Source organism: Odocoileus virginianus, chromosome 27 (assembly GCF_023699985.2).
Source record: "Odocoileus virginianus isolate 20LAN1187 ecotype Illinois chromosome 27, Ovbor_1.2, whole genome shotgun sequence".
Classification (NCBI taxonomy): domain Eukaryota; kingdom Metazoa; phylum Chordata; class Mammalia; order Artiodactyla; family Cervidae; genus Odocoileus; species Odocoileus virginianus.
Genome location: NC_069700.1, coordinates 2204364 through 2211942, shown reverse-complemented (window position 1 = coordinate 2211942; position 7579 = coordinate 2204364). Strand labels below are relative to the sequence as shown.

The 7579-nt window shown below is 53.5% G+C and overlaps 1 long non-coding RNA gene across 1 annotated transcript; it reads left to right on the top strand.

Annotated features, from left to right (window-relative positions):
* Positions 1–3005: 3005 nt before the first annotated feature.
* LOC110124613 (uncharacterized) lies at positions 3006–6992 on the top strand. The gene is made up of 4 exons (XR_002309824.2): positions 3006–3707; positions 4403–4513; positions 6183–6352; positions 6732–6992. It is a non-coding gene; the product is annotated as an uncharacterized lncRNA (long non-coding RNA).
* Positions 6993–7579: the final 587 nt, after the last annotated feature.

The window sequence follows — 7579 nt, the reverse complement described above, 5'->3', positions numbered from 1 at the left end:
ACCGCGGCCCTGGGCCCAGGGGTAACTGGTCCTCCTTGATCCCACAGAACCAGATGAGGCTGCTGCTCACTGGCCTTGAGTCCAGCCCGACCCTCTGTGCTGGAGCCTGGGTTTCTGCAGCGCCGGGGGGTTCTCGCTCTATCAGGTGGGCCGAAAGTGCCGCCTCTTCCTTCCAAGTCTGGGCTCAAGGCCGAATGAAACCGTTCACGACCAGCACACGCCCGCGAGGGGGGCGGGGCAGGCTGTGGATGCTGGCCAAGGCTACCCTGGTGCCCTTGCCTCCCAGAACCTCTCGCTGACCTTCTCAGTCCTGAATCCCTGGTCTCGTAAAGCAGGTTGTGTCCTAAGAATGGGGTTTGGGTCACGGTCACACGGAGTTGGGTGCCTTTGCTGAATCTAAACAAAGAGCCATTGAACTCCTAATCTGTGCTCCGCCCGTCCGACCACAGTGCCCTCTGCTCCCTGCTCCCGGCTCCCGGAAGCCCAGCCCCGCAGGCAGCAGCGGCCCCAGCTTCTCCCGGTGCCTCGGAAGACGGTTACAAGGCCTCCTCCCTCGCCCCACTGCCAGCTCGAGCCTGGCGCTGTCTGTGTCTGGCCCTTGTCTCACACCTGCCTGGCACCGCCGGCTCCTTGCTGACAGAGGGCTGGGCTGGGGGGCGCTCAGTCGGGGAAGGGGAGACCTAGAGGACGCGTACCCATTCTGGGGATTCAAAGGTGGTGAACTGGCCTGCCAAGTGTGAGCTTCACGGTCTACTTAAAATGTATCCAGGGACTTCCCTGGGGATCCAGTGGTTAAGACTGCATGTGTCCACTGCAGCGGACACGGGTTCAGTCGTTGGTCAGGGAACTAAGATCCTATATGCTGTGCGCTGGGAAATGTATCCATTCTGTCCGGCTTTACTTCAATTCCTTTGCACAGTTCAGTTCAGTTCAGTCGCTCAGTCATGTCCAACTCTTTGCAACCCCATGAACTGCAGCACGCCAGTGCTGTCCATCACCAACTCCCGGAGTTTACCCAAACTCATGTCCATCGAGTCGGTGATGCCATCCAACCATCTCATCCTCTGTCGTCCCCTTCTCCTCCTGCCCTCAATCTTTCCCAGCATCAGGGTCTTTCCAATGAGTCAGCTCTTCACATCAGGTGGCCAGAGTACTGGAGTTTCAGCTTCAGCATCAGTCCTTCCAGGGAACATGGGGCATCTAAGACAGGGCTTCCCTGATGGCTCAGACTGTAAAGAAATCTGCCTTCAACGCAGGAGATCCTGGTTCGATCCCTGGGTCAAGAAGATCTCCTGAGATTGGCAAGCCACTCCAGTATCCATGGGGTTGCAAAGACTTGGGTATGACTGAGCGACTAATGCCTTCATCTAAAGCAGAAAAGTCTGGACAAAACAGCAACTAAAAGAAAAAAACAAACAAAAAACAGAAATATCCCCCTGGAGGTTGGGATGACTGCAACAGCCATGGCTGGACTTGCTGGTCATTTGTCCAATTTCCCTTCCTGCCCTGGACGGCTGTGGTCTGTGTCCTGCAAAGCACATCTCCCAGGCTCCCTTGCCACGTGCCATCCAGCTGGGTTCAGCCTGGAGGAGCCAAGGAAGAGCAGTCAGAGGGCTGGAAGGAGGGAAAGATCAGGATGTCCCGTCTGCCTGGCTCTGAGCTGGTCGGGACCTGACAGCAGTCCTCCTGCTGGACGGCCCCTCCCTGGTCCCACCTCGTCCAGACTGACCAGGGTTCGGGTTCTGACAGTGTTCCCTTTCCAAACCCGGTTTGTGGGGATGCCAGCTGTGACTTCTGTCCAGGATTCACATTTCAGCTCTTCCAACATCTCTGTAGCCAGTTTGCCCCAAGCAACTCCCAGGACGCTGTTTTCCTAACTGGTAAATAGAGAGCTATGACAAACCTAGACAGCATATTAAAAAGCAGAGACACCGCTTTGCCAGCAAAGGTCCATACAGTCAAAGCTGTGGTCTTTCCAGGTGTCATGTATGGATGTGAGAATTGGACCATAATGGAAAGCTGAGTGCTGAAGAATTGATGCTTTTGAACTGTGGTGTTGGAACAGACTCTTGAGAGTCCCTTGGACTGCAAGGCGATCCAGCCTGTCCATCCTAAAGGAGATCAGTCCTGAATATTCATTGGAAGGACTGATGCTGAAGCTGAAACTCCAGTACTTTGGACACATGCTGTGAAGAGCTGACTCACTGGGAAAGACCCTGATGCTGGGGAAGTCTAAGGGCAAAAGGAGAAGAGGGCAGCAGAGGATGAGGTGGTTGGATGGCATCACTGACTCAATGGGCATGAGTGTGAGCAAACTCTGGGAGATGGTGAAGGACAGGGAAGCCTTCCGTGCTGCAGGCCATGGGATTGCAAAGAGTTGGACACGACTGAGTGACTGAACGACAAGTGGACAGAGCCTCCGAGGCACCTGAGACCCAGGGACGCCACGGGGCTCCCGGGGTCTGCGCCTCACATGGGGCATTGCTTTGCTGGTAAGAAGAAACCCAGAAATGCCACTGAAATTGCCAGTTGGTGCATAGATATGGTCCAAACGCCCTAGTCAGTCAGAAAGGCCCTTCTTTTAACTTAGAAAAGAAAAGAAAAAAAGACGGAAAAGATGAAGAGAGAAATGTAGGTGTCCAGTATTAAAAAAAGAGGTGAATATTCTTATTTCTTCTATTTGCCTCCTTAGACTTTTGAGGAGGTGCCTGGGCAGGGGAACTGCCTTCCCTCTGAGGGAAGCCGGAGCCCTCATATCTTCTTTGGCAGGACTGGATGTGGCAGGGGTGGGGGTGGGGGGCACCCACGGCTTCCTCCGGGCATCTTGCCATGACTCCCCGGCATGTGTCCCGGCAGGCCCCAGCTCTGGGCAGCCTGCACTGACTCTGCGATAGCCCCAGCCTGGTCCATGGCGGCCTGGAGCCCAGCACCTGCTCCGCCTCGGCCCAGACCAGCCCTCCTGAAGGGCACTGGGTGGTCAGCGGGGCCGAGCAGTCCCATGGGGAGGGAGGAGCCCCATGGGGAGGGCCCTTCCTGACCACGGCCCTCTGACTCACGCCTTATTCAGTCATTATTCAGGCCTGCCGCCTGCCCAGCTAATGGGAAGTCCCGCTCCAGCGATTCAGCATCCAAAGGCACATGATGAGAGAAATGTTTCTTTTAACTTTAGCTATAGTAAAATACACACAACATAAAGTTTACCGTTTTAACCATTTTTAAGTGGACAGTTCACTGGCATGAAGTACCTTAATGCTGTGATCAGCCAACACCACCATCCAGCTCCAGAACTTTCTCACCATCCCAAACTGAACCTCTGTCTCCCTTGAATACTCCCCAGCCCTCTCCTCCAGCCCCCAGCAACACCCATTCTGTTCTCTGTTCCTCCGTCTGTATGGATTTGACACTCTAGGGACCTCACATAAGTGGAACCCTATAGTATTTGTCCTTTATGACTGGCTTATTTCACTGAACATAATGTCTTGAAGGTTAATTCTTGTGTCGGAATCTCCTTACTGGTAAAGGGTGAATAACATCCCATCGTCCATCCACGCCGCCTTTAGTTCATCCATCCATCCACTGACGGGCGCTCGGGTTGTTTACCCGTCCATCTGCTGACGGACACTCGGGTTGCTTCTGCCTCTGAACAATGCTGCTGTGAGCTTGGGGCTACAAGAATCTGCTTGAGATGCTGCTTTCAGTTCCTTCGGGTAGGTGCCCAGGAGTGGGATGGCTGAATGCTATATTCTAAGTTTAATTTTTTGAGGAACTGCCGTACGGCTTCCCATAGCCACATCATTTTACATTCTCACCAGCAGTGCAGGAGAGTTCCCTGCCAACAGTGGCTGTTTCTATTTATTTATTTGACTTATTTGGCTGGGCCGGGCTTTTGTTGTGGCACGCAGGAACTTTAGCTCCAGCACGCAAGCTCTTGGTTTCAGCATGTGGGATCTGGTTCCCTGGCCAGGGATTGAACCCAGGCCCCCTGCACTGGGAGCTCTGAGTCTTAGCCACCAGACCACCAGGGAAGTCCCTGTTTTCTCTTTCTTTTCTTAATTAGAATCATTCATTAGAGTCATCCTAATGAAAGTGCTTTTAATTCCTTATTTTAATGTCTTAAAATGTATTCTGTAAGTGGAATAAAAATGCTAACATATGTGAGGGTGCACAATGCAACATGAGTCTTCCTATACCCGGATCCTGGCTTTCCTGTTTCCAGGGGCAACCATGGTCTCCATCCTCAAGGAGGCTTCTCAGGGTGGACTCTGCTTAGATAAGCTTATGGGTGCAGACATCGTTTTAAAACAAAGAGGAGCATAGAATACACATTATTTTGTTTTACATGTTTCTTTTTTAACGCTAAGCATGACATTTTTCACTTAACACCCCATAACTCTATCTATAGGCGGTAAGATACTTAAATCTGCATGAGACACTGAAGCTGTGGCCAGAGTCCTCATCCTTCCAGCCTCATACAGAAGGCTTCCGCTGAGGAAGGATCAGACATGCCCAGCAGGTACTGGAGCAGCCGTCTCTCCTCAGGGACAAGGCCATCTCTTCAGAGAAATGGGAATAAATTACACTAAATGAGATCAAGCTTCTGAACAGCCAGGCATTGGTCACAGTCCAGTTTTGCCGCGGAATGAGTTTAGAAATCTTTCAGTTTTCAGAGCTTTTTGGGTCTCAGAATTGCAGATAATGGAGATAAGACTCCAGGGCTTTAATGCTTAGGGATAACAGAGCCCAAACTGGAGCTATTCTCATCCCATTTCTGATACAATAACCTCATGAGATAGAAATTTTACAGGTAGGGAAAGTGAGGCTCAGAGACCGCCCATCATTTGCCCGGGTGACAGCCTGAGCTAGGATGAGACCCAGGCTTGCCTGATTCCCAAGTTGGGGCTTTTCCCGTGAGGCCCTGGGGGACCACATGCTGTTTGTCGAGGGTAATGATCAGCAGCGCTTCCCTTTCAAAAGAGCTGGGTTTCAGAATTTGTCTTATAGAGTCACACCAGCCACACTATGCTATGCCTTGGTGATGAGGCCTTCTCAGCAGATGACGCCCTCGCGTCCCGTCGATGTCATCAGAGGGTCAGACAGTGCTCACATTCAGCCAGCCCCTCACAGCTCGTTGAGGACGAGTACCTGGGATGGGGCTGGGGTGCGGATGGTCAAGTGAGTGCTGCCTCTTCCTTGAAGACTTTCCTGATTTCTGCCACCTCGGAGGGTCTCATGGTCCAAGCTGCCCTGCTCACCTCTTAATTTTGTGGGAGAATTTGTTCTCTCTAATTTATTTTTTTTAAATTGTGGCAAAGTACACATAGCATGCTGTGTACTGTTTTAACCATTTTTTAAGTGTGTAGGTCAGTGCCCTTCAGTTCATTCATGCTGCTGTGCCACCTCTGTCCGTCTCCCGAAGTTTTCCATCGCCCCGAACGGAACCTCTGTCCCCGTTAAACGCAAACTCCGTTTCCCTCGCAGCCCTGGACACTCACCATCCCAGTCGCTGCCTCGATGGATGTGGCCCTCCGTGGCCCTCCTATCCGGGGAATCCTGCAGCACCTGTCCTCGTGGGACCCGCCGGTCTCACTCGGTGTGGTGTCCTCAAGGTTCCTCCGGGGAGTGGCCCGTGTCAGGACGTCCTTCCTTCCTCAGCCGGTCTCTCTGGTTGAGTTTTGTGTTGATGCTTGAAAGCAGAGGTCACTCACATGGTCTTCTGGGTCTCACACAGGGTGAACATGTACCCGACTGCTCGGTCAGAAGTCACGGGCAGGTTAGACATTGTTGGGGCCCGTAGATGCCCCGGGAGTGAAGCAAGAGGCAGGGGAGTGGACAGGCCTGGGCTTCTGTGGCCTGGTCCCTTATGGTGTTGCTGTTCTCAGCCAGGGTCACCAACCTTTTTGGCACCCCGGACCGGTTTTGTGGAAGAAAATTTTTCCATTGACTGAGGAAGAGGGGCTGATTTTGGAATGATTCAAGCACATGACTCCTATTGTGCACTTCATTTTTACTACATCAGCTCCATCTCAACGTGTGAAAGTCGCTCAGTCGTGTCCGACTCTGTGACCCCATGGACTATACAGTCCACGGAATTCTCCAGGCTAGGATACTGGAGTGGGTAGCCTTTCCCTTCTCCAGGAGATCTTCCCAACCCAGGGCTTAAACCCAGGTCTCCCACATTGCAGGAGGATTCTTTACCAGCTGAGTCACAAGGGAAACCCACGAACACTGGAGTGGGTAGCCTCTCCCTTCTCCAGCAGATCTTCCTGACCCAGGAGTCAACTGGGGTCTCCTGCATTGCAGGCGGATTCTTTACCAGCTGAGCTATCAAGGAAGCTCCATCTCAGATCATCAGGTATCAGATCCCAGAGGCTGGGGACCTAAGCCACACAAACACTTTAGGTTTTGGTGTTGATGAAAGATTGACTCATCATTATGATGAATAATTAATAATTTAGTTAAAAAGCAGATGTTATGCACTGCATCTCATTGGTTCAGCAGCTGTGTCACCCTTCAATCAGAGGTGTGTGTGAGTGTGTGTGTGCATGTGTGTGTGTGTGGGTGTGAGGAGGGTGGGGACCACTTTGAGTGACAGACTAGCCTGGGGATTGCCCTCTTCCCCGGTTTCCTGCTCAGGAAAATGACAGGCTGACTGAACTCCAGGTTTGCAACCCGAACTGGGCATCTAAATGGAAAGAAGAAAAGAACCTGAGCTTCTCACTCCCTCTTTGCAGGCGAAGACGTGTTCTTGTCAAAGAACGATGCAGAGATGGGGGAAGGCTCCCTTGGGTCTGGGAGACGTCTGCTGCCTTAGGGCCGGGAGAGTCCTCATATCTCGAGCAACTCCGACCAGGCCTCCGTGGGGCTGGCCCTGCCCACCGAGCTCACAGCCTGTGTCAAAGGTAGGGTGTTCGTCACCCCGCTTTAGTGCTGTGGAGGTCAGGGCACAGAGAGGCTGCCTCGGTGCATGTGGCCACACAGCAGATTCAAGCAGAGACGGGCTGGCCTCGTGGGCGGGGTTTGCTCAGGATGGAGTCGGGGGCTGAGATGCGGCTGGAGGCCTGGGGGCATCGCAGGGGGTTTGGCTTGCCCTGAATCTGTCAGCGGCCCCGAAGCTCCTGCTCTGGGGAGCCCAGGACGGACTCACCTCTGCATCTTCAGACGGCTGCTGGGTTCTGTCCCCCTCCCACGCGGCCTGCTTTCCTCCCCGACCCCGCTGGGATCGCCCAGCCGGAGGCACCCGTCCTCCACCTGCAGAAGCCCTGTCTGTCGGCCTCGGCCTTGTGAGGAGGCGCTGGCGTTCGATCTGTGGTCGGCCTGGGGTCCTAGCTGCGCCTGGTAGTTCCGAACCCGGCCCCCTCCCCGCCCAACCCCGGACCACACGGGGCTGGCTCCGGTCCTGACAGCCTCCTACATGGCTGCAGCTGCCCAGAGGCCTTCAGCTTCAGTTGACAGCCAAGGACACTGCCATGGTCTGTGTGCGGGCTGGAGAAGAATTTCCAGACATGAGACAGAAGGAGAGGGAGATAAGGTTTGTGAGAGCAGGAGACTCAGAACAGCGGGCCAGCTCAAGGGAGAGCCG